At 38.2% G+C, this 27,734-nt stretch overlaps 1 pseudogene across 1 annotated transcript in view; it reads right to left on the minus strand.

The window, feature by feature from the left end:
* The window catches only part of LOC148742938 (delta-1-pyrroline-5-carboxylate synthase-like), a 595,352-nt pseudogene that overhangs the window by 136,339 nt on the left and 431,279 nt on the right, over positions 1–27,734 (minus strand). The gene's annotated exons all lie outside the window — the stretch shown is intronic.

A 27,734-nucleotide genomic window follows, 5' to 3' on the forward strand; every position in this document is an offset into this window, starting at 1 on the left:
CACCGAGAATGACTTTAAACTGAGTATATCAGAAACATTTGGAGGTTAACTTTCCAGTCCTAAGATCCAAAGTGTCCACGGGATCCAGAACTGTTTGTGACGAGCAGTAAAAATAGTGACATCTGAGATACCTTACTTGAAACCGTTTTACGGTCACCGATAGGCTTAGATAATTATTACTGGCATATTTTTGGGAATAATGATCAACACACTTCTTGCATGAATACTAACATTCTTGAGCGTAAAAATTTCAAAAGCGTTTCTATTACTTTTACTGAAAAACACGTTTTGGGGTTCTTTTCAGAAAATACGTTTTAAATGACGTTTCTCAGTACTACTTTTCTCACACTTTTTAGACTAGGTTACCTTATTAAAAGCCTGGCTACTGCCTCACGTATTCAATAAGAGATAAATACGTGTAGGCTAAGAATTTGGTCGAATAAAATGACAGTTTTTTTGTAAGAAGTTGCTGTAAGCCGCTTTGAACACCCTTGTTATAATTACCTATCGGTGGCTTTAGGCATGATGCTACATTTTGAGGGTTGACGTTGAAAAATATGATGCTCAAAGTTTCGAATATGATATATCTGGCCTTAGTCACTGATTGGCTGCTTTTTTACGGTTCGCGTTAAAATCGTTCCTCTTTGAAAGGTTAAGTTTTCTGACGTTTAACCTCTGACTTTAACCCCATTTCGACTCCCTATGGCGGGACTGCTGAATATGCCCGTTTCGTTGCGTGTGACCAGGAAGCTTTCGTGAACGACTGTGACTTTTATTTCTGTGGAACGAATCGTATTTTCAAGTTACTTTAGAGGCTCCTTTATTACTATTTCACGCTAAACACTGCTGTATTTTCTTTACTAACTATCATTGAGCAGAATGCGCATTGTCAAAACGCACCATTTTTTAGCGCAGTCTCGACTAAACATCTTCAAACTGAAATGGATAGAGGTTCCCTTTGGCCAGTTTTCAAAAAAAAACAGTGCATGAGAAAATATGGGTCAGAAAACCTTGTGAAATATTTTTACTTCCGTAGCATGCAGTTACATTAAGAGTACTGCGGTTTGGTCAATATTATTGTTAATTTCATTTGTGTATTAGTTTCCTTGCATGTTGTGGGGAAATTAAATAGGTTTCGGGCGCATTAATCATTACGTGGATCGGTTTAATTGGTCTAATTAACTTGGTCACAAAAGTTTCTCTTTTACTGCATATAATCGTTAATTAATATCATTTAATCTTGCGCGTCAGCTCAATGTGCACTCTATTGTTATGTCTATCGGTTTCTGTCATCTCCATCCGTCCTTGTTCTTTCTACTAGAATTATCACACTTCTATGAAAGTTGTTTCACTATTTTATGACTAGAAGGGAAATAATTTTAAACCTCTTTCATCATATCAACATTTCTTAAGTTGCCTTAGCAATGCAATATAGTTGAGAACTCAATCACTAAGTACAGTATAATATTGGCTCCAAATGTGCAGCATCATAAGCTCATTCGACCATCATTCAGGTAATCATTGTCAAACTCGCTCAGATCTGTATACTGAGAAAGAGAACTTTTTTCAATATATTGATTTAATTAATTCATGATCTTTCAACAAGAGGTCTATCAAGAGGTCTTGTCACATAATTGATTTCTACTCAATTTGCCCATTTGTTGACTGTCCCTTTACAATGTCAAAATTTTCACTTTCTAAAAATAAAATTTTGTTCGGAACCTCATTTTCGACGGCTTCGTGGAGAGGTATAAGACGGGTCACCTCCAATAATGTTGAAGTCCTTTGGCAGACAAAAAAAGAGAGGGGTCAAAAGCATCTCCCTTAACTTTTTCGCGTCTACCTCAACACCAATCTTTTGAAACTGTTCACTGATTCCATATACGTCACTTTGGAAAAATTGTGGAAACTGTTGGGAGCCACACGCATGTACAAAGTAAAGAGAAGCTCTCTTGACAGGATACATATATCTGTAGTTTTGTCAGATTTTGATAAAAATTGGCCAGAATCAGTTCGTCGAAACATTTTCTTTGGTCCAACTTCAATATAGATTCTCTCGGGAACCAATTGAAATACTGGAAAAGGCTCACATCCTTTTTAGCCTTTCATCAGCTGAGTGATACAGTTAAGTTTGTTTGGATGTCCGCGGTAACGCGAAAGCTGGTAATTCAATTAAACAAACACCGTCAGTTTTGTCTTTAAAGGCCTGCACGTGTCAACCAAAACAAGACCTCTCAAAACTTTTGTTATTTCAGAGTCTATACGTCATAAATGCTAGATTTACAGTAATATATCCGAAATCGAAGATCCGGCGAAAAAATGTAGCGGATTCTCATAATTAGTCCGTCTTGACTGTTTCGGTTTTGAAGACTAGTAAAGGCTGAGAAAATTTAAGAAGTAAGAGAGCATAAGGTTTCTTTAATTTTATTTTCCCAAAGACATATGTCAATTTATTTTCTTAAGAGATGATATACACCTAGTCTGGGCGATTCTTCTTCCTGCTAGACGGATGGAATGTTTCCCAAACCACAGTTCTCAGAAATAAGCCAGTTAACATTTTCTGATTACGCTTTTAGTCGAATATTGTAATACCGAGAATGAATTTTTAAGAAGTGAATATGATCGGAAACATGCAGAATGGCTTGTCAGTCTTTAGATCCAAAGATTCCTCGAGATGCGATCGTGGGATCTCAGAAGGTTACGCAATACTGTTGAAAATTTCCTTAAAAATCTGTCTAGAAAGATGTCAGCCTTAAAATTGGTTCAAGCTCAACATAAAGCTCTAACTCCGGAACTCGAAAATTTTATATGCAATAACGGGGAAGGCCTCTTCGCTTAAATAACCTCAATTGGCCACAGGAAAAGGTGCAAAACCAAAACAAAGCCTATCAAGACCTTTTTTTTTCAAGAACTATACGTTATAAGCGGTAGTTTCTTAAGCGTGTTCAGAATTTCCTCATACTGTTATATGGGAGTTTGTTTTTCACTCATCTTCCTGCATTTATGAAGGATAAATTTTCACTCCGGTCCTCTTGCTATAAAACCAAAATGCAGCATGTTAGTTACATGTGGATTTTTTTTTTGCTTAACATACTTCAACTTAAGATTGAGAGGTTGTAAATAGTATTTTTCTTCATTTACTTTTATGTGTTTATTATTATTATTATTATCATTATCATTATTATTATTTTGTATACATATATTTATGTATTACCTTTTTAATCATATATTACCTTTTTATGTAGTCTCAGCTCGAATATATTTGCTCGTTAGCTACTCTAAAATTCGAGTATGAATAACGTTTATGTATATATGTATCAGGGTTTCTTCTAAGGAAGCACTCGTGGGATGATGTTTCCAGGCACTCTCTTTTGTTGACAGTAACCCTAAATCAGCAATCCGGCGAGAAAATCTACCTGATTCTCAGAATTAGCCCGTCTTGACCATTTCATTTTTGAAGACTAGCAAAGGCTGAGAAAATTTTAAAAGTTAGAGAGCATAAGGTTTTTACCGCTGACGTAAACCCCATTACGACTTCTTTCTACCCGCGTGGGTTTTTACACCAACAGACCGATAGAAAGTGTCGTCTTTTGCTTGAATAACTAACTTGCTTGGACCACTCAGAACCAGTTGTTCACGTTGGGTATATTCATATTATATGAATAAATAAAGTGACCTTAATTAAAGAAGAATGGACACGCATCAAAAGAACAATGTGTCATAAAACTTACGATGTTTACTGGAAAATGACATCTTATGTGAGAGAGTCTAGTCCATAGTGACGAGTATTAAAAAGTAAACTCGTAATTGTAGCTGGAAAATACAATGTTTAATTCATGGCAAAATTTTGTAAGCAAAGAAACGGATATTTAATAAGGCAACCGACGCAGAAATTCAATATGACTTGGTGGTCTTTTCAACCTTTGCAAAAACAGCAACCACGAGGCAAAAACAAGTTTAGCAATCAAATGTGATTTATGAAAAAGCTCTCCGCAACTTATATCTGAGGCAGCAAAACTAGCCTTCCAAAACGTTGACTGCGTTGTAAGTGGACCGGTCCACAAAACACCTTTTAACTTACAAATGGTCGAAAAATTCGGGCCTGATGACTTTTCTAATCCCGACCAATCATTGCGAAAAAGGTCCTCACGAAGGACATAAACCATTACACTGAGTAGATGAGCTCACGATTCTTGTTAATGTTATTCTTGATGTGTGTCAAAGTTGGGTTGATTCCTTCGCAACGTATCGTGGTACCCTAATTTCCTGACATGATTGGTATGAGGGACAGCATCCTGATTTGTGCAAGCACACCTCAATGTTCTGATCTGGCTGGTACTTCATTCATACTCTAATGCGGCAGTCTGATTGGTTTGTTATACACTTAAAATGCGGCAATCTGATTAGCAAGTGATACATACCCTTATGAGGCAATCTGATTGGTTTGTGATACACCAGAAAGGCGGTGATCTGATAGGTGCGAGTGACATACCACTCTTTACGCTGACATAGAGCTTTTTTTTTTCGATAACTCAACAATCATAAAAGTCTAAATTCTCACCAATTTAGAGAAATCTTGAATTATTTGTCTATATAACACTCTTACGAAAGACTTTCATCTTGGCTAGTTGCATAGAGAGTCCTTCTTCATATTCATCGAAAAACCTTCTTTTAAGGCCATTTCGAACCAATTTTACTTGTCTCAGATGAGAGAGGAAATCATAGTTAAGAAGAATCGAAAGGGTTTTTCACTTTAAACAGCCAGTGCCAGTCAGTAGAAGATATCAGGACTGCCAAATTTATCATCAGGATAATGACTTGACATATGCCTAACACTATGTTACCCGAATTATTCACGGGGGTTTGTCAGGCATCATCTGTTGCCATGGCAACAGTACAGTAGCGCTAAAAGACCTTCTAAAACTCAGTTTTTGAAAGATATCTCAAAAACCAAGCCGGCGACCTAGTTTTTTTTTCAAATTTCTTAAACATCATTACATTCTCAATCTGTATACATGATATAAAAAAAAAACTATCTAGTAGATCTTGAATTATTTAAAAAAATGTTAAAAACATTTCCACCAGAGAATTTTTTTTTTTAATTTTCTTCAGGAATGCGTAATGATAAAAATAATTTGTACAAAAAAAACAGGGTAAGTCACCAAAGTAATTTTCGAGATATTAGTTCATCAACTTAGCTAGCTTTACTTCCGGTTTCTGCAATTTTAGCTCACACTTCTATATCCGGTCACGCGTTTTAAACGATACCGCTGACTGAAGAGCTCATTTTCGCGAGGATTAGTCTGTTTCCGCGCGATTAATCGACGGATGCTATCAGCGCGGAAAAAAGTCGTTCATCCTGAAGATTGATTAACATTGTTTTGTGATTTTACATATTCCTGAAAAATAAGTCATTATTTGAGACTCAGACTACTTACCGTTACGACAGTTGGAAATGTAAGAGTATTCCGTAGAGAATTCTCTTGCGGAATTCGATATATGATGACAAGTTGATGATGAAGATGGTGCCAATGCCAGTACTCCATTGGCCGTTAATGTTGAGTTTCTCGTGCAGAGATTGTTGTGTAACATGAGACAATCCAGCATCTGCCAGCCTCTGGACCATCTTTGTCGAAAGATGACGCTTTCTATCGAACGTCTCGATGGTATCTTGTCGTTGTTCCGAGAAGATGGCTTGATCAAAGGCCTCCTTCGCGATCGATCGGCGATGCACATTTACCATGATTGACCGATATAATTGTTCATATACAGTTTGATGGAGGAGTGAAAACAATTTCGAGTGAAAATAATTTGCTTTGACGTCTTCCAGATTGTCATGAGCGTCAAACTTTGCGAAAATCAGGGTTTCATATACATCAGTAATTTGTTGGTCGTCACAGATTTGGCGAATTTCTATAATTTTCGAGGTACTAGAGGTATGAACATGCCTTGGCTTCACATTTCTTTTTTCTCTTTGCCACTGTCATAACCGTCAACTTTCATTATTCCGTTTTAAATGGAAAACAAAACAAATTTTGCAATCCTTTCTTAACAAATGCGAGTTTACATTTTCGTAGTTGTAATTTACAGTTTATCGAGGGAAATATCAAGAATCTTCCTCACAAGTTTAAGATGAATAGTTTATTTTAATTTTACCGTCTGTGGTTGAATTAGAATTAAAGTCTCATTTACATTTTTACAATCTCTTTTTTCCTGAAAACTATGTTTATTTCTATGGTTTACACTTGTCCATTTCCGTTCATAAAACTGTCAATGTTTACAATCCTGGATCCAACAAATGATTTCATCTTCCAATGAGTAGTTTAGGAAAGTTAGCGGTAATTTCATTTTATTAGGAATCAAATTCAATGCGAAACAAATCGTAGTACTAAGAGGTATACACTTAAAATTTTCGCGGATTAACTTGGCAAGCTAACTATTACTTTCCGTCCCTATATTTTTGGCTGAAAGGAACATATAGCGCAAACTCGAAAATTTAGTCGAAAACAAATACAACAACAACTGGTTTTTCTTAGGTCTGGAATGAAATAAGATTTTTCAAATGACTTTCAGTCATTGTTTAAGTCAGTTACGACTCTTCTGAACACAAACTTCTGTTTTGCTACCTGCTTTCAAGAAGTAAACTTTCCATTTATGTCGGCTCAAACAGCCACATCCTCTAGAAACGACTGAGGCCCTGGAAGCCAAATTTTTTTACGACTCACCGGCAGATCTGACAGCGCGCGCCATCGCTTATTTCTCTCGCGAGTAATTTGCTTGCGTGTATCTTGGAATCCATTCTCCGCGGGGTCAATAAAACCCTTTCGAGCCTCCTTTACCGATGTTTGGTAACGTTAAGGCCCGTCCCTACTTATGTATCTCAAGGCGAGAGAAATCCATAAAAAAAGTTCGTTGTCTGTTTTTTTTTTTTTTTTTTAAGATTGTGGCTGATTGACACCCGTCCTTACCGAAGTATTAGTTGGAGTCTCTTATCTGCTCAAACCAGCAATCCTATGAAAAAAAAAAAAAAAGACTCCCTGGTTCTAGGAATTTGTCCGTCCTGACTGTTTCACTTTTGAAGACTAGCAAAGGCTAAGAGAATCTAAAAAGTAATACAGTATAGGTTTTCTTTAATTTTGGCCGCTGACTTAAACCCCATTGCGACTTCTTAAACCTCGGCGTGGGTTATGACGCCAGTAAACCGATAGAAAGTGTGATGTTTCAGTTGCTTTAATAACTAACTTGCTTGGACTACTCAGAATCAGTGGTTCACGTTATGTATATTCATATTATATGAATAAATAAAGTGACCCTCATAAGAGAAAATGGACACAAATCAATACAACAATGTGTGAAAAGCTTCTGTTTACCTAATAATCTGTTTTTGATTGTTTGGTAAGCCTTAGATAATGTTGCTTTACTTTCATTATCAGCGACGTAAATGTTCAGTATCGATGGGATTGTAACCATTCTAGCGAAAGTGGCGGCAATTAAATATTTCACGGAGGAGGGAGTGGCTTTAAAGTGGACTATGATTTCTAACACATTGTCGACCTTCTTATTTACGTAATTATTTAAAAAAGTCGTCGATCATGAGTTAAGGGCAGGGGAGGAGGGTAAGCGAGAGCCGTTTAAACTATTAACTTTTGTAGCATCATCTAGAAAAATCTTGAATTATCTGTCTAAAAATACCAAAGAGTTTTATCATGGCTAATCTTACGGAGAGTCCCACTTCATATTCATCGAAAAATCCTCCCTTCAAACCTCATCGACCAATGTTATTTGTAAGAGTCCAAAAAAGTTCTACACGTTGTTTAACAGTGCAAATCTAACTATCTGACGTATTGACTTCTTGTTGACAGGGACTTGTCCAATAATCAGTTAAAGAACTTACCCCTGGGAGTTTTCCACAGGCTTACACTGCTCTGGACACTGTAAGTACCAACGGATACAAATAAATCTTTATTTATCGCTGCAACATGGGAGAGACTGAAACAGTCTCACGCAGAATATCACAAATATAACCTGACAGTGACTTTCCGATGACAGTCCGATGTGTAAAGGCGAAAAAACATAGGTGGACTGATTCAGATGTATTTGAATAATCTCTAGTTCTTGATCGCTCTCTTAGAAATAATTTAGTTTGGGTACCCTACGAATATAACCTGACAATGACATCCGTCCATCGAAGTCTTAATTAGACCGGGTTTCCAAGATCAGAGTTTTTCATTTAATTACATTTGTGCAAGTGTTTCTCGTATTTTTAGATCGCAATTTATCCAGCAGCAAATTCGTACAGAAGCGACCTGAGTTAATAGAATGGAGAATCCAAACCGCCGGCAACTCTATTGTCCTTCATAATACACTGACGCCTGGTTTTTAAACTGTGGCTGATTGACACCCATCCCTACCGAAATATCATTTGGAGCCTCTTGTTCGCTCAAATCAGCAATCCTACAATAAAGCATTTGCTGATTGTTGAAATTTGTCCGTCATGACTGTTAGGGGAAAGAGATGTTAATTTCCCGCGCATGAGATTACTGTGTGATGGATGTCCTCCCCTGGGGTGGGATGGTTGGGTATGCAGAGCCCCATTTAAACTATTTAAGCCAGCATATGCTGAACTGGGCATCTCTGCTAAAATATTGTTGATAAGTTAATAAATAAATAAAATATTTCTTGAATCACCTTAGCAACGCAATATATCTGAGAACTCAATCACTAATCGGAGTAAAATGTTGGCTTCCAATGCGCAGTATCGCAGGCCCATTCGACCATCATTCAGGAGATCATTGTCAAACTCGCTATACCAAGAAAGAGAAATCTTCTCAATATATTTATTTCATTAATTAATGAATTTATAATCTTACAACAAGAGATCTGTCACATATATAATACTAATTGGATTCTACTAAATTTTCCCACTTATTGACATTTCATTTACACTGGTTATGTTCCGAACCTCATTTTCAATGGTTACGTGGAGAGGTATGAGACAGGTCACCTCTCATAATGTTGACATCCTTTGGCAGACAATGCAGAGGGGTCAAAAGATTTTTCCTTGAACTTTTTAAATCGTGTCTATAATCTCAACAACAAGTTCGGAGCCACAAGGATTTGCAGAGACGAAAAAACCTCTCTCGATAGGGTAGATACACACACCTTAGAACTGCTATTCAAGGCAAATGACTGTGATATGGTACTTTCTGTCATGTCGATGTCTAATCACAACTGAACCCCCATGGCTAGTTTAACCATTTTCATATGTTGCAATTTCCTTACTCGTGAGCTTTTGTGAAGGGTTTGAAATTATATGAAGAAGTCGCGTGTCAATCATTCAGAGAATAAACGAGTTAACACTGCACTCTTATCAGCAACTTTTGTTAATTTGATTAAGAATTTTGTTAATTGATTTCGACCGCCACACCCTGGCACTTTCAGGAAAGCCTAATTTATGAAACACTCATTAAGAATAGTATAAACATGCATTTACCTCAAGAGGTATAGAATGTTAACAGAACGTTAACAGAATGTTAAAGTTTCTGTACTGAATCGTGAAGAAATATCGAAATATGTCCTATTCTCTTCATTTGTGGAGCGCGACCGATGAAAACTTCACGGAGAAATACAGCGTAACGCGAATGCGATGATGTACATGGTAATTGAAAGTGATTGGTGTTACGAAAATGACTAAAAGTTTAAGAAACTAAGGCAACCCATACAATCTAAACCATTACATATCAATGAGGAGCGGCTAAGCGATACTAAGGAGATTTGTAATTTTTTATAGATAACGCTCAGTTTACGCTGGACTCAGTGTCAGCAATAAGGCGTTGGTTGGCACGATTTGATTCCAATCACTGCTCTTTGAGATATTTCCAATTCACTTGCACGGCGACTTATAGGAAATGATCCATCACTTTCATGTTTCAATCTTTAAGGGCTTCCTTTTTACAGATTCACTCATATTCAATAAGCGATCACTAACTGAAGCACATGGCATGACCAAATCGGGAAGTCTCAATCTCACACATGATATACCTTTCTTCAAATTTGATTGTTTCCTCTTAACTTCGACGAAATCTATCTCGCTATGAACGAAATATTCAACCTTCGAAAAGGAGCGTGTGGATCAGTGTGTAAAATGGTTGAATCAGCATCCTGAAGGCCTCAAAAACCCAACAGCCTGGAATCTGGAATGAACTTTAGCATATAGGGGACCTCAGTTCATTGTAACACAGAGCTACGCAGGAAAAAGGACTCATTTTGCGGCTGATTGCCATGGTTACGGCACAAAACTATTCTATTTACAGTGTGCGACACATGACTCTATCGAAATTGTCGATCTTTGGAGCGAGCAATTTCCAAAACCGCTCCTGTGAAACGGTGTTTTTACAAAAAAGAGTTACACTTAGGTAATCCTTTCCCGCGGATTGGTATCGGATAGACAATATCCACAAGCACGAAAATTGTCCGAGGTCAGCTTTGCAGTTTTAGCTATGTCACCAGCGCTGTAACAGACTAAGAACGGCACTTTTATTGAGTAAACTGGAAGCGAACTCATGCGGTACCAAAAGTAATTTATGGGCGGCGTAACTAATCGCCGAGTTATAAAGTTGCAGACAACCACATGTCAACTGGCGCATCGACAAATCAATTAAAAGGAGCGAAAAAGAAGAAGGAAAAGAAGCAGGAAGGGGCGAAACAAACTTTGGTTCTGATGAGCTTTCTTCTGCCCGTATCGTAAATGGTTTCTTTCTTATAAGTAACAAAATAAACCAAAATAAAAATTTAAATCACGCTAAAAACTATGCATACATTTAAAAGCGCTTTATCATGTATTATAAACTGGTACTGAATGCTTTCCTAAAAAGAAAGGATTTGAGTTCTTTCTGAAAAGTAGCTAGGTGGCTAAAGGATCTGATTGGTAACGCATGGCAACGAGTGCCATAAGGCAGAAGCAGCAGGAGCTAAAACGCAGTCCCCAAGTCTAGAGCAGGTGACCGTGGAATGAACAAAAGAAATGTGTAGACTAGCGAAGAGCATAGTTGGGGGCAGGTTTTAGAGATAACAGATCTCAGATGGTCTAACGACTTGAAGAGAGACGGAAGGAAATTTTAAATTGAACTCTGAACGATACAGGTAGCAAGTGCAGGTCTATGAGAGCCGCTGTAACGTGTTCAAATTTCGTTATCAAGAAAATCATCCCAGCTGTGGCGTTCTGAACTTTCTGTGAACGATCACATTGATATTTAGTTAAAACAAGAAGAAGTGAGTTACAGTAATTATGTTGCGAAGATACAAAAGCGTGGATCAGTGTCTTTGTCGGTTGCACACTGAGAGAGGAATTTTTTATTTTGTCTAATGCCTGCAGAGTCCACGAAAAGCATTGCTTGAGATCTTACCGATGTGAAAATCTATCAGCTTCTGAAGCATTTTGATCTCCCAAACACTGAAAACTGAAAATACAACAGGAATCATGTTCCATAATGCCTTGTGTGAATTAACACCTTTTAGTATAATTTCAGAGCTGAGCAAAGAGTTTCCAGCAAATTAATTGGTCAAGCGGTTCCTTAGATGACGCTCTATAAACCGCTCCACGCGGTTTAAATAAAATGTTAAAATAAAATGTTAATAAATGTTACTAAAATGTTATGATTTTAGAAAATTCTCTGTTGTTCAGCTCTGAAATTATACTAAAACAGTTATTCGCCTCAGCTTCGGTGAATATTGTCGAATAATCCCCTCGACTCCGTCTCGGGGATTATTCGACGATATTCAGCTCGCCGTCGGCGAATAATTGTTAAATATAAGACTCGAGCTTTATTCTGTAATCTTGAACTTGTGAGCTATAATCCTCGGTTATTCCGTATTTAAACTACCCAATCGGAGCCTCAAACGTCACTCTACTCAGAGATTCTTGTGTGTTTCAAAGTTGTTTCACTGAAATAGCACGTCCACGTGTAAAGAATTTTCGCCTTCAATATTGATCAAAGAGAGATAAAAGTCAAGTTACTGTACGCAACAAGGAGAATGTTCGTATTCGAAATGGCGGGAAACTAGAGGACGAGTGTCTATCTTGACCAGTTTCCTATTCTATGAGATACGTTTTACATTAAAACTACCTTTACGACCCTATCTCAGATCTTCATCATTAACACCTTGAAATATCATTAAGCTCTAAAATAAGATGAAAGAGAAATCTGTTACACACTAAATGTCCAGCGTAGGAATTTCGAAAAATACCGTTTAAGTAGACGTACAGATTTTGAAAAACAACACCCTTAAGGTTTGATAGGGCTGTAGATCATTTTTCTCACCTTGTCTAACTTTATTCGTATGATTTTTATAAAAATAACTTTTTGTTTCTCGGCAATATCTGAGAAGAACTGGTTTAAACCAAATTGAATCATTTGGCTGGCTAAAGCCGATATTGACCGCGGTCTGAATTTCTCTCATCAAGAGTGATAACTTTTAACAATAATTCCACAAATATAACCTGACAGTGGCATTCCGATGACTGTCCGATATGTGAAGGCCAAAAAAGAAGGTGAACTGATTCAGTTGTATTTGAATAGTTTCTAGTTCTCGATCGCTATCTCGGAAATAATTTAGTTCGGGTGCCGTGCGAATATAATCTGACAGTGACATTCATTGAAGTCTTAGACCGGGCTTCAAAGATCTGAGTTTTTCATTTAATTACATTCGTACGGGTGTTTCTCGCACTTTTTAGCGATCGCAATTTATCCAGCAAGAAATTCGTATAGAAGCGATTTGAGGTACTAGAATGCAGAATTCAAACTGCTGGTAACCCCATTGTCCTTCATAACACACTGACGCCTGGTTTTTAAACTGTGGCTGATTGACACCCATCCCTACCGAAGTATTAGTTGGAGCCTCTTGTTTGCTTAAATCAACAGTCCTACAAAAAGAATCTTGCTGATTCTTGGAATTTGTAGGTCGAGACTGTTTCAGTTTTTGAGACTAGCAAAGAGCTGATTCAATTTAAAAATTAGATAGCAAGACGTTTCTTTTAATATCCCAGAGACATGTGTCCCTTTATTCGCTGAGAGGATGATATACACCCAGTCTGAACGATTCTCTCGTATGCTAGGCAGAGAACATTCTAATTGCAAGAAGCGAAGAGACGGTGTGTTTCTCAATAGAATATGCGTTTCGGCGAAAGTTTTAATACGAAGAATGATATTAAAGTTTGCATATTTAGTAACATTTGGAGACTGGCCTCCCAGTCTTCAGATCCAAAGAGTCTTTGAGATCCAGAACTGACGACCGGTAAAAATAGTGAGATCTGAAAGACCTTAATTGAAGCTATTTGACGGTCACGGTTAAAAAATATTTAATATCCCAGAGACACGTGCCACTTTATTCGCTGAGGGGATGATATACACCCAGTCTGAGCGATTCTTTCGTATGCTAGGCAGAGAACATTCTAATTGTAAGAAGCGAAGAGACGGTGTGTTTCTAAATGAAATGTTCGTTTGGGCGAAGAATGATTTTAAAGTTAGCATATTTAGAAACATTTGGAGACTGGCCTCCCAGTCTTCAGATCAAAAGAGTCTTTGAGATCCAGAACTGACGAGCAGTAAAAATGGTGAGATCTGAAAGACCTTAATTGAAGCTATTTGACGGTCACGGTTAGGCTCAGATGAGTTATACCGGCATAAATTTGTGTATAATACCGTAGTCAGAGGATCGAGCATGGTTCTGGCAGAATTACTAAAACATTCTTGAGCGTAAATGTGTCAAACTGCATTGCAAAAAGTCAGCGAAATCTTGAATTATTTGTAAATGTATTAATCTTATCAGGGAATCTTATCTTGAGAAGTTGCATGGCTACTGTCCTGAACTGGTCAATCAATTCTATTTAAGGCACTTCCTCGAATAAACGCTTGAGCACTTCTTCAAAATCTTGGCTGAAAAATGGAGAGCTTATCGGAATGAGGGCGCTTTATAGGAGTGGCAACTTACTAAGAAATTATTAGCTTGTGCAGATTCAGCTGTAAAAAGTTGAGGATAAAGTGGTGATAGAAACAAGTTTTATTTGCGTTAAAGAAAGCGAGGGAGAAGGGGAGGTGGGGGCAGGTTGAAAGCTTTATGTAACAGCGCATTTTAAACTTTCTCACTTGATGATTCCTTTTTAACTGGGTAAATAAAAGCGAGAGTTCAGCAGGTTTCGGGCGCATTAATCATTACGTGAATTGGTTTAATTCGTCTTGGTCACAGAAGTTTCTGTTTCGTTAAAGATAATAATTAATTGATATCACTCAATCTTGCGCATCAGCTTAATGTGGACTCTACTGTAATGTAGACCGCGAAATAGGTCAAATGCTCGCCAATAACAGCCTTTTGCGAAGTTGAAACATGTGTTCATGAGCAGGCGACAGATGAAACGGGCGGTGGTAATGGATGAGATAAAACTTTTTCTAGCGTGGATAACTTGTATCGCTCTCCTCTAGTTTCGGCTTTACTTTATTGGAAATTTTCAGAGTCAATCCTAAAAAATATACAATATTTCACTGATTTCCCTTCCTCAATTTTTTTTTGAACAAACGTAAATCCAGACTCGGAGATGCGTTTGCAGTGAAACGTTGTTTTCCTCTTTTAGGACTGAGTCTGGCAATTTCTGAGGGTTTTCCCGGACTTTCGTCTAAGACCTCGATTTATATATTTCGCTAACAGTTGTATTGCAACGCACAAAAGAAGGGAATCATGATTTATCACGTTTCTCAAAACATTGAGATATGAGTCATGTTCTTCAACTGATCTCTGGGTTTCAATGCCCAGAGTCTGTGCAGCCGAGGTATAGAAGCAATCCCCGTATTCAGGCGGATTGAATGTCACTTCAAACCCTAAATTCTCCAGTTTCTTTTCAATATCTAGCATGCCAGCTTTCAAAAGACATCCAACAAATCGAAACAAAGATTAAGTAGACAGTAACACACTGACAAAAATCTTTCCCCTCGAGCTTTATTACGCACTGAAACATGTGCAAGTAGAAAAGAAGACACGCGCGAGTTAACTATCGGACATTTCTGACATGTAAAAATAAGAAAAGAAACTAAGTGAATAGATAATAGAGAGCGAATACTCTTCTTGAACCCTTGACACTTTACCCTTGATTTTCGACAAAAACCTAAACTAAATTTCTTTGGAGGCCGCAAACTTAATGTCTGTTTCAGTCAACGAGTTCAAAGGGTATGTAGTTTTGTTAGATTTTGAAGAGAGTTGGCGGAATATTGGTCAAAATATTTTCTTTTTTCCGACTTCACTATCGATCGATTCTCTCTGGAACCAATAGGAATATCAAAAAGGCCTCACATCTTTTTTAGCCTTGTCCAGTTTGTTTGGATGTCTGTGAAAGCTTGAAGGCTGGTAATTCAGTTAAACAAACGCCGTCAGTTTTATTAGGGTTTCACCGGCCGAACCAAAAAAATAAAACCATCAAAACTCTTGTTATTTTCAAAATCTATACGCTATAAGCACTAGTTTTGGAAGCGCGTTCATAATCTCCTCATACTGTTATTTAAGAGTTTGTTTCTCGCTCATTTTCCTGTTTATATGAAGAACATGTTTTCACTCCGGTCCTCTTCCTATGATCTTCATGGTAACTAAATTCTTTCACTTAGTAAACCTAAAACAACTACCTTTGGTCTTAATTCCTTTTCTTACTTCTCAGCTAAGCAGTGGAATGCACTCCCAGACTATTCTCGTAATAATCATTCTAAGCAACATATGGCAATCTGCGGTCTTTCCTTATACTTAGGTAGCACGGAAAGCCGTAAAACTCTTGAACAAAAGCTCATCTTTCAAACCGGCAGTCTAAATCCCACAAGTATCAACGAACGCCTTTCATTCCACTAATTTATTCGTGTTTTTCTCGTTGCCATGTTCCCACCAATAACGTAGCTCCATTTTCTGCCTTTGAAAGGACATACAACCCACAATTCCTCTAGTCGCTCCGACGAGGGGCTAACGCTCGAAACGTGAGCTTTTGCAATCGTTACGGTGGCCAACTTACCATTTCAACTTTGTTCATATATCCAAATTATTTCGTTACCCCACCGACGCAGCCCCAAACGGTTTCTTTACGAACTATCAGCCTTTATACCTCACCACTAAATTTTCTCCGGTTATTATTGGATTAAATCGATCACGTGACGCGATAGTGTTCATCCGTGGAGAGACCCTATCAGCCCATAGTGCCCGTCCGCGGAAAATACCTGGATTGATAGTACTCATCCGTGAAAAGTTTTGAATAGTTTGACGGCCGTGAAGTTAGGCAGATCGGAAAAACAGTGACTTTTCAATTCTGACAGGTATAACGTATTATTTAGCCAATGTACGGCTGCGAATTATTGACATTTGTGACAAGCTGTAGGCGCGGAAGAAAATTCAGTGGTGAACAATAAAAACGATAGAGTGTTTATGTCTCGGAACTATCGGTCTGATAGTTGCCCCTTGGAAATTTAGTGTTCTAAAAACTCGCATATTTTGTAGCTGTCGTCTATTCATAAAACACACGCCTCGAGCATCTTGTTCTCCAATTTATCATGTGAAAAAACTTGCAAGTTTCTATGTATAGGCTTTAATTCGGCAGGATTTCACCTGGAACAATTCCCTGAACACTAAGACTAAAAACTTCAGGCAACCCGCACTTCTCTCCGTGTTGACCGGTAAAGGGATCCCGATTAGCACGATGCTTTTCTTTAATTGTGTATATGCCAGAATTTTTACATTTTTGAGAAGATCCTGTTGTTTTTGTTGCTACAGCAAAAGAAGAGATTTATTAAACTGAAAATCAGCTTCTATACTGAAGACCACTGATCTAAAATTGCCATTTTTCAAAGCAGTTACGGTAATGGATATACTGAACCGCAGGAAACGAACTTCACTATGAATTCTTTCACTGGACTCTCTTGTACAAAATCCATGTGCTGGCAAATAGCTAAGGCAACTAGTTTTTTTTTTCTATCCACTTGAATTGAGAAACAAGTTTGTAGTTAGGTCAAGTAGTCCTACATGAGAGCTAATCAGTTTCTATCAAAAGCTGACAGCCAGAAGTGTTAGCTCTCTTCAGGATATTGCTAATAAGATAACATTTGTTCAAAGCCATGTTCTTTCCATTTGTCTCAAACTTTTGTGGTTGAGAAAATTAGATGTAAACATCGCCAAAACTCACAGAAAAAGAGTTGACGCTTCCATATTCTCTTTATATAACATCTCTAATTCAAAACCCCTAACATAGTGTTTCATCACGTCCCCTGCAACCACCTACCAAGAAATAATAGAAATAAAGACCGCTTCTTTTCTACCTATATCCTTTCCTTTCCTGCAGCCACCTGTCCATAACAAAATTATAAGTGGAGATTGCTTTCTTTTTATCAATAATCCTTCCTCCTTTCCTATCAATAACCCTTTTCCCCTTAATTATTATTATTATTAAATTTAAATTTATACCGCGCAGTTTCTATAAAAATATTCAACTGCGCCTTACAATAAATATTAAATCAAAAATAAAATAGAAGTTCAAAATGACATTTCTAAAATTCTATAAATAAATAAATAAAATAATTCATCAATAATGCAATTTAATCATAAGAACTATAGTAACTAATTAAACGCCCTATTAAATAAAAAAGTTTTAAGTCTAATTTTAAAAATATCTAAACTGGAAATAGATCTTATTGTGGTAGGAAGCAGATTCGAAAGTCTAGGGGCGGCACAACTAAACGATCTATCTGCCAGGGTCTTCTTGGATATTATTTTCTGGAAAGTTAATAAAGCTGCGAAGTCATCGTTGCGCGATGACAGTCTGACGATGACAGTCCGACATGTAAAAGTGAAGATATAAAGGGAACTGATTCAGTTGTATTTGAGTAATCTCTAGTTATTTGAGTCTAATAAATTCCTTCCTCATCTTGATCGCCATCTCAGAAATAATTAAGCACGAGTGCATTACAAATATAACCTGACAGTGACATTCCGTTGACAGTCCGATATGCAAACGTGAATAAAAAAAGGTGAACTGATTCAGTTGTATTTGAATAATCTCTAGTTCGTGATCGCTATCTCAGAAATTATTCAGTTCGAGTGTCATAGAAATATAACCTGACAATGATATCCATTGAAATGTTAGACCAGGCTTCAAAGATCAGAGTTTTACATTTCATGACACTTGTGCGAGTGTTTCTCGCACTTTTAACGATCACCATTTATCTAACAGAAAATTCGCATGGAAGCAATTTGAGGTTACAGAATAAAGAATGGAAACCACCGGCACCTCTTTTAATTTGTCCTTCATAATACGCTGACACCTGGTTTTTAAATAGTAGCTGATTGACAGCCGTGATAAGCTCCAGTTGAATTAAATCGGTATAAGTTTGTATGTAATACTGTAGTCAGAGGATCGAGCATGGTTCCAGCATAATTACCAAAACTCTTGAGCGTAGATGTATCAAACTGTCTTGAAAAAGCTCAGAGCAATCTTAAATTATTTGTAAATGCAATAATCCTATCAGGGAATCTTATCTTGAGAAGTTCACTGCCTTCTGTTAACCAAGTCTGTCTAAAGTACTTCCTCGAATAAGCGCTTGGGCACTTCTTCAAAATCTCGGCTGAAAAAAAAGGGGAGCTGATTGGAATCAGGGTGCTCTATAGGAGTGTAACTTATTCAGAAATTATTAGCTTGTACTGATTCAGCTGTAAAAAGTTGTAGATAAAGTGGCAATAGAAAAAGGTTTAATTTGCGTTCAAGAAAGCGAAGAAGGGGGGCTGGGGGATGGGGGCAAGTTGAAAGCTTTATAAACAGCGCATTTCCAACTTTCTCTCTTAATGATTCCTTTTTAACTGGGTAAATAAAAGTGAGAATTAAGTAGGTTTCGGGCGCAGTAGTCCATTATGTGAATCGGTTTAATTCGTCTTGGTCGCAAGAGTTTCTGTTTCGCTAAAGATAAGCGTTAATCGATACCATCACTCAATCTTACGCGTCAGTTTAATATGCACTCTACTGTAATGTCTATCGGTATTTGTCATCCCGATCCGGCCTTGGTCTTTCTACTAGAATTATAACAATCCTTTAACAGTTTTTTTCACTTTTTATGACTAGAAGTGAATTTATTTTAAACGTATTTCATCATCTCAACATTTCTTTAAGTTACCTTAGCAACGCAATATATCTGAGAACTCAATCACTATGCACAATAAAGTGTTGGCTTCGAATGCGCAGCATCGCAGGCTCACTCGACTTTCATTCAGGTGATCATTGTCAAACTCGCACCGATCTATATACCAGGAAAGAGAACTTTTTCAATATATTTATGTAATAAATTCATGATCTTACAACAAGAGGTCTGTCACATATGTAATACTAATTGAATTCCACTCAATTTGCCCACTTCTTGGCTATTCATTTACACATGTCTTAACACTTTTATTTCTAAAAATAATTTTTTTCCGAACCTCATTTTCAACGGTTCCGTGGAGAGGTATAAGACAGGTCACCTCTCATAATGTTGAAATCCTTTAGCAGACAATAAGAAGAGGGGTCAAAAGTTTTTCCTTTAACTTTTAAATCCTGACTATACTCTCAACAACAGTCTTCTCAAGCTGTTTACTGATTCCATATTCATCACCCAGGAAAAATTGTGGAAGCTGTTCGGAGCCACAAAGATTTAAAGAGTCGAAAAAACCTCTCTCGACAGGGTAGATACATCTCCATTTTGAATAGGATAGCAGACACACCTTAGAAGTGCTTTTCAAGGCAAATGACTGTGATATTGTACTTTCTGTAATGTCGTTGTCTAATCACAACTGAACCCCCATAGCTAGTTTACCCATTTTCATATGTTGCAATTTCATTACTCGTGGGCTTTTGTGAAGGGTTTGAAATTATATGAAGAAGTCGCGTGTCAATAATTCTGAGAGTAAATGAGTTAACACTGCACTCTTATCAATGATTTTTGTTAATTAGATTAAGAATTTTTTAAATTTATTTTGACCGTCACACCCTGGAACTTTGAGGAAAGCCTAATTTATGAAACATTTTTTAAGAACAGTAGAAACAATTAACTCAAGAGGTCATTAAAAATGAGAGTGTTAACAGAAAGTTAACAGAGTGTTAATATTTCTACACAGAAGTGTGAAGAAATATCGAGAAATGTCGTATTCTCGTCTTTTTTGAAGCGCGACCGATGAAAACTTTACGGAGAAATACAGCGTAACGCCAAAGCGATAATGTACATGGTAATTGAAAATGACTGGTGCTACGAAAATGACTAAGAGTTTAAGAAACTGAGACAACCCATATAATCCAAACTATTACATATCGACGAGGAACGGTTAAGCGATAGTGAGGAGATTTATATATAGCTTTCATGTATAACTCAGTTTACGCTGGGCTAAGTGTCAGCAATAAGGCGTTGGTTGGCACTACTTGATTTTAATCACCGTTCTTTGAGAAAATTCAAATTTACCTCCACGGCGACTTATAGGAAATGATCCATCATTTTCTTGTTTCAGTCTCAGGGGCTTCAATTTTACAGATTCCCTCACATTCAGAGGGTGATCAATAAGCACATGGCATGTCCACATTGGGAAGTGTCAATCGCACACATGATACACCTTTCTTTAAATTTGGTTGTTTCCTCCTAACTTCGGCGAAATCCCGCTGTGAACGAAATGTTCAACCTGCAAACAGAAGTGTCTGGGTCATTGTATAAAATGGTTGTATCAGCATCCTTAAGGCCTTCAAATCCAACAGTCTGGGATCTGGAATGACCTTTGACATATAGGGACCTCGACTCACTGAATCACAGACCAACGCGGAGAGAAAAGACTATTGTTTGCGGCTGATTACCATGTTAACGGCACAACAAAATTGTTCTTACATTGTACAAGACATGACGCTATCGACATTGCCGATCCACGGAGCGAGCAAATTCCAAACCCGCTCCTGCTAAACGGTGTTCTCACAAATAGATGTACATTTAGGTATCGGATAGACAAGATCCAGAAGAACAAAAATTGTCTGAGGTCAGCTTTGGAGCCTTAGCCATGTCATCAGCGTTCTAATAGACTAGGAATGGCACTTCTATTGAATAAACGGGAAGCGCAATCATGCATTATCAAAAGTAATTTATGAGCGGCGTAACTAATCGCCAAATCATAAAGTTGCAAACAAGCACCCTCACACAAGGCACATGTCAACTGGCATATCGAAGAATCCATTAAAAGGAACGAAAAAGAAGAAGAAAAAAAAGCAGGAAGGGGTGGTACTTAGACTTTGGTCCTGATAAGCTTTGTTCTGCTCGTATCATTAAAAAAAAAAAAACATTTAAATAACCCTAAAAACTCTGCGCAGGTTTAAAAGCGCTTTATCATTTATCACAAACTAGAAACGAACGGTTTCCTACAAAGAAACGTTTTGAGTTGTTTCTTAAAAGTAGCTACGCAGCTAAAGGATCTGATTGGTAACGTACGGCAACAAGTGCCATAAGGCAGGAGCGGCATGAAAAAAAGCGCGGTCCCCAAGTCTAGAGCAGGTGACCAAGGAACGAACAGAAGAGATTAAGTAGACTAGCGAGGAGCATAGTTGGAGGCAGGTTTTAGAGGTAACACATCTCAGCTTTTTTAACGACTTAAAAACAGAAAGAAGCAAATTTTAAATTCAACCCTGAATGACGCAGGAAGCAAGTGTAGGTCTGTGAGAGGTGGTGTAATGTGTTGAAATTTCGTAATCTGGACAATCACCCTAGCTGTGACGTTCGGAACGTTCTGTAAACGATCAAATTGGATATTTAGGTAGACTGCGATCTTGGGATCCGTCACGCAATACTGTTGAAAATTTTCCTTAAAATCCATCTAGAACGATATTAACCTTCACGCTCATCAGAATGCTCTGTTCGGAAACTATGGGACTCGAATTTTATATATAGTTGTGGAAAAGGTCTCCCAGCTTAAATAAATACAATTGGTCACACGAAAAATTGCATTACATGGGAAATGTGAACTGAATAAAAAAGTCTTCTGGAAGGGGAGTCAAATTAAAATCGATCATAAAACATTTATGAGGAAATAGCCCAAAGGACGAAAAACTACCTCAGCTCATGTATCGGTGAGAGACGATCAACTAAGACGATTTAAAGTACAACGTAAAGGTAATTTTCTTGCGGTATATGTCACTGGCATATCTATGCAGCAATATAACTAAGAGCGCAAGGCACGTTATCGCGATTTATAGTTTAAGCGAAATATATCACTTGGACTCGATAAGATACCTGATGGGAACACTTGCAATATAAGGAGCTTCGACGGCTTTCTTGTTTTCACTTATGACGTATAATTTGGACCCAATGCCAAATAAATAACTTCAGAAAATCGTACAGGAAAACAATGCAAGCTGTTCACTAGTCTTTCAATGGGGCAAGAAAAGAATAGACGAAGAACACGTCTTCATGGCCTAATCATAGTCGTTAGTAATTCTGTTAGAAAACACTTGGCAAGTGTAGCATTTGCACGCTCAGGAATACAACAGAAAAACGCTCAGGAAAACAAGCAATACACTCGCGTTTTCGTGGAGCAGGAAAACAATTGACAAACATCATGTTTTCATGGCATTCACCATTAGTTATTCTGTGAGAAAACGCTTGGCAAGTGCAGCTTCCGCTTGCTTAAGTAAACTATAGAAAAATGTTCACCAGCGTTCTCGTGGAGCCGGAAAACAATCAACAACTATCATCAACGTCTGTGAATATATGAAGGTCATATATTTGAACTGTGGTTAAAGAGCGAGTATGAGAGCGATCCGTGCAGTAATGAACTCTACTTAAGCGTTGATTCATCATTTCACGGGTATATTACGAACCAACCTAATGACCCGCTCTCAGTTGGCTTCTTAGCCCAGTTGGTAGAGCACTGCACCAGTATCGCAGATGTGATGGGTTCGTATCCCGTAGAGGCCTGAAGTTTTTACAGCCCTCATTTTCACTACCACTTCTGCCGCGGTAACGAACACCACGGTGGTGTTCGTTACCGCGAAGATCCTTCTGATACTCGTTCTTTAACCGCAGTACAAATATATGACTTTCATATATTCACAAACGTTGATTCATCAATTGACGGGTTTATTACGAACCAACCTAATGACCAGCTTCCAGTTGGCTTGTTAACTCAGTTGGTAGAGCACGGCACCGGTGTCGCAGAGATCATGGGTTCGAATCCCGTACAGGCCTGAATTTATTTCAGGCCTCATTTTTATTACCGCTTGAGAGTGTGTGTCCATAAACTGATGAAGAATTCAGCGGTAAATTTCAAATTTTCAAGATTTCAAAATCGCCCAAACTTTGGCTATTGGTAGTCCATATTGAACTATTTATCGCTATGGGTTTGATTTATCAAATGGTGTTTTCTCTCGGCAGAAAATGATGATACCCGATTTCAGGGCCAAGTATTGAAAGATTAGACTAAAAATTAGCCATTTTGAGGCTGACGGCTTGCCGTAACTATAAACCCAGAAGAGAACCACTTGCCATCAGCTCATTCTGCAATGTTTGCAGGTTTCATATTATAATTCCTATGACATTTGAAAAACAATGAGGTATTGAGTGAGACCCGAAAGGAAGCCCTCTGTTTTTCCATGGAAATAACTAGTAAACTTCAAAAAATAATTTACCCTACTACCTTTATCACAAATCAAATGAGATGTTTTTGCTTAGAATGCAGAAGAAGTGGGACTTTAGCTGATATCGATATAGTTTTTTTTTTTTTTTCTGGGGAAATTAGGTTGTGCTATGTGAAAGTGTGCTCAAAATTGCAACTTTTGGGCAAATCAAACAAGAGATTGCGTGACTGACGGTGACAGACAGCTCTATCATTCCAGCTCAAAGCCCCAAAGTCGATTAAAATATATCTTCTTGTTGTGGCGGAGTTTTGTTATTTATTACTTTTTTGAGAAAATACAGCAGCTAATGGAATGCTTGTTATATTACTAACTTGGATGATATTTTTATGTGAACAGTGCATAATTATGCAGCACATTTACAGTATTTTTTCAGGTGAATAAGGGTTAATCAATTGATACCATTTCTATTTTAGAACAGCCGCCAGCTGGAGATAATTTATAGTTTAAAAAATCAAGATTTCATCACTGATCACTGGGGGCTATGCAAATGTTGATCTAAAAGCCTTGAAATGAACTATTTATCATTGTTGTTATGGTTGCTATTCATAAACAAGTTGTGATCCCAATTCAATTATAAGGAATTTTTCCCACGGCCTGTCTCACGCTATGCAACTCAGCAATGGCGTTCTCATGCTCCTTTCATAGAATAACTGAAACAGACTGCTCGTCTGATAGGTTAGATAAAAGCAAGAGTCTTGAAATTGTTACTTTACGAAATTGCTCAAAGGATATTTCGAATCATTGTTCTCACTGGTCATTTTGTGGAGTGAAAACGGAAAGTGAACTTATACTTGCTAGAGTGGGTGTTTTCCGCGAGGACGAGACGCAGAGTTTAGACACAATCTGCTCACACCACCGCCGCGAACTCGGACTTGGCTAGCGGTAAAACATTTCCAAGTGCTGTGCGCCACAAATCTTATCCCAACATTGAGCAAATAAAAACGCGGATCAAGGAATTTCGAAAGTCGTGAGTTAATTCTCAGCTCCGCTGTCCCTGACCACTGTAGAGCATACGCTCTGAGTGATCCTGACGACCCAAATTATTCTGTGACTTGTGGCCACGCCCACTGTGACAGCTGTGACCGCTGGCTGCTTGTCTCGTCTGTAATGAGGGAGATTGAGGAAGGCTTAGAAACGGCTGAATGCTCGGACAATGAAAAAGAAGAACTGTCTTTTGTTATTTCCCAGGCCAAACAGAGCATTAAATACTGGAAAGCCTATTTATCGCGGTCTATAAATCACGATGAATGCAGACTTGACATCATGAGCGCCCTCAGCGCCCCACCCATTTTTCTAGTACTTGACTGGGTGATGAAATATCTTCCACGTAAGTTCCGGGAAAGCCAGTCGGATTGGTTTGGTAAAAGAGGTATATCGTGGCATATTGCAGTGGCGATTAAATGCAACAGCGCAGAAGTGGAGATGATGACATTCGTTCATGTGTTTGAGGGTGCTACGTCCAAGACAGTAGCTCGGTGTCAGCCATACTTGATCACGTCTCTATTCAACTCAAGACTATTATGCTAGAACTGCAGACCATATATATTCTAAGCTACAACGCTAGATATTATCATTGTGCGCAGACTCTGATTACAGCTCTTCAGATTGCCAAACGTCATGACCTAAAGATCTCTCGGATTGACTTTTCTGAGCCATAGGGAGTCGAGGAAAGGGCGCTTCCGATCGCAAGGCAGCCACTATAAAGTCACACATGGTGAAATATCTGAATTCAGTTCTGGATACGACATTGAGATTGCTGCACTGATGAAAGAAGCTATGGAGTCTTCCAGGGGTGTGCGCGGTGTAATTGTGAAGGTGTGCAGTCCTCACAATGCTCCATCCATCAAGAGTTTCAAGTGGGAAAAAGTGAGTTTTGTCAGAAACCTTTGCTACGGCCAGGAAGGGATAAGAACGTGGAGAGCCTACGACATTGGCCCTGGAAAAAGTATTCCCTGGAAAAACTGCGATATCCCTGAACAATCGGAACTACCGACGATGGAGATCAGGCCCTTAACCAGCGAGACTAGCACAAGCTTTGTTCCAGTAGTACCCAGACGAATAGGTGGCCGAACCCCCGCAACTGATATAGAAGGCAACTCCGATTGTGTAGATGAGTCTTCAGATGAGTCAGGCGTTGATGTTGATGTTGGTAACAATTGTCCATTATTTACATGCGTAGAAGAGGGATGTGTCAAGACGTTTATACAACATTCATCGCTGGTTCAACACCTGGGCTATGGAAAGCACAAGCGTGTTGTAGAGCATAAAACGCTCTTTTACAGGGCCATGATAGAATACGTGACTCATCTGGATTGTGGCGCGAGTAAATGCCCAACGGTCCTAGAAGGCAATAAACCATCACTACCAACTGTGCCCACCACTCTTCCGATGGGATGGGCACTGAAATCGACATAGTACCGTAGTACAAAGGTTACTGACAATCAAAAACAGTACCTTAATTCCAAGTTTCAAAATGGAGAGAGAACAGGGAAGGCAGCCGACCCGACTGATGAAGTCTCTGAAGCCATGAGGAATGCAAAAGATAGCAACGGGAAGAGACTATTTAGCTATGGGAATTTTCTCACAAACCAGCAAATTAGCAGTTACTTTTCTCGCCTTGCTTCTAAGCGAAGTGTCGAGGTAGATCAGCCTGATATTGAGAACGAGACTCCGGGAATAGACCTTCAGAGTGTACTTAGTGACAAGGTTTTGTCTGAGGTCAGCATTCAGCATTATAATTTAATCATATATGATTCCTACAACATCTGTGAGTTAGTGTTGAACTCTTAGCTTGGCTCCTTTTCTGTACCTATGTTACGGGGTATCTGCGAATCCTTTGTTCCTGACATATCGGAAATAACAGTTCGAAGGAAAAAGCCATTTGTGGCCTTGCTCTCAAACCTGGTACAAGGCTGTACCTATAGCAGTGGCAAGCGCTCATAACTGTAGTAGGTACACGGTATTACTACCTGGCAGTTCGATTTCATAGTATCTGGCCACCAAAATGACTCTCGTCATTTTTGGGTGAAACACCGAATTATTTGACAAATGAGCCCTATTTAGAGATGAATGCTATTATATAGGGACGACTAATAGCCGCAGTTTGAACAATTTCGAGTTTTCGCATTTTAATTTTGCCCCAAATTTACGATTTCCTTTGATCCTTGGAGACATTCGCTCTTTGTTTTAAAGTTGAGAAATATCTTTTCTGTAACATAGACTTTTGTGTCTAGTATCTAAGTTAGTTGTTGCGAAAACTTTTTATGAATCGTTGGTAGAAGGCTCGTGAGCCAATTCAAAAACACAGTGGCGTATAAACAAACCCACTTGAAAGCCAATTAACCGCGGGAAAAAATAAACCAGTCAAACTCGGGCTTGAAAATGCTGCCCGAGTCCTGCGACCTCGGGAAGCACTTTAAGAATGGCTGCCTGTAAGGATCGAGAATCGTCCGTCAGCAACCATTTTGGTGAATTGCTCATATTTTGCTCAACGATACCCTTTGGTAAACTGTTTTCAAAAATCAAGTTTAAAAGTTCCGACGAGTGTTAATTTTTCAGAAATTTGCCAAAATTTGAAAACGCGGTTTAAGTGCGGTTTTCCGCCTGGCAAATTGTCAAAAATTCACTGCAAACCCCAAGCTCCGTTGAAGGCTTAAAATGAATTCAGTTAGCACCAAACTTCACACGTTTTAAGAAAAAGTCTTCCCCTCTATTTTTGTTATTTAATTTTTCCGTACACAGCTATATTGTGATTTTTTTTTTGTCCCTTAAGCAACAAAAAGTGCTGTACATGGGGCGAAAAATAGGTAAAATTTAACGCGATAAAAGTATACCTGGTACATAATTTTTCAAATTTTTAAGTAGATATTCGTAATAAAATGTCATTATTCAATTCCTGAGTAAATTTGAGGCTTTGAATCGGAACGCTTCTTTTCGAAAATACTACAAATGTTTGTGTCCTGAGCGAGCAAAGATATATGTTGTGTAAACAAACGCTAATCTAATTATTCCCTGCCAGGTAGAAAAAGGTTTTGAA

This window comes from Stylophora pistillata, chromosome 1 (assembly GCF_964205215.1).
Source record: "Stylophora pistillata chromosome 1, jaStyPist1.2, whole genome shotgun sequence".
NCBI lineage: Eukaryota > Metazoa > Cnidaria > Anthozoa > Scleractinia > Pocilloporidae > Stylophora > Stylophora pistillata.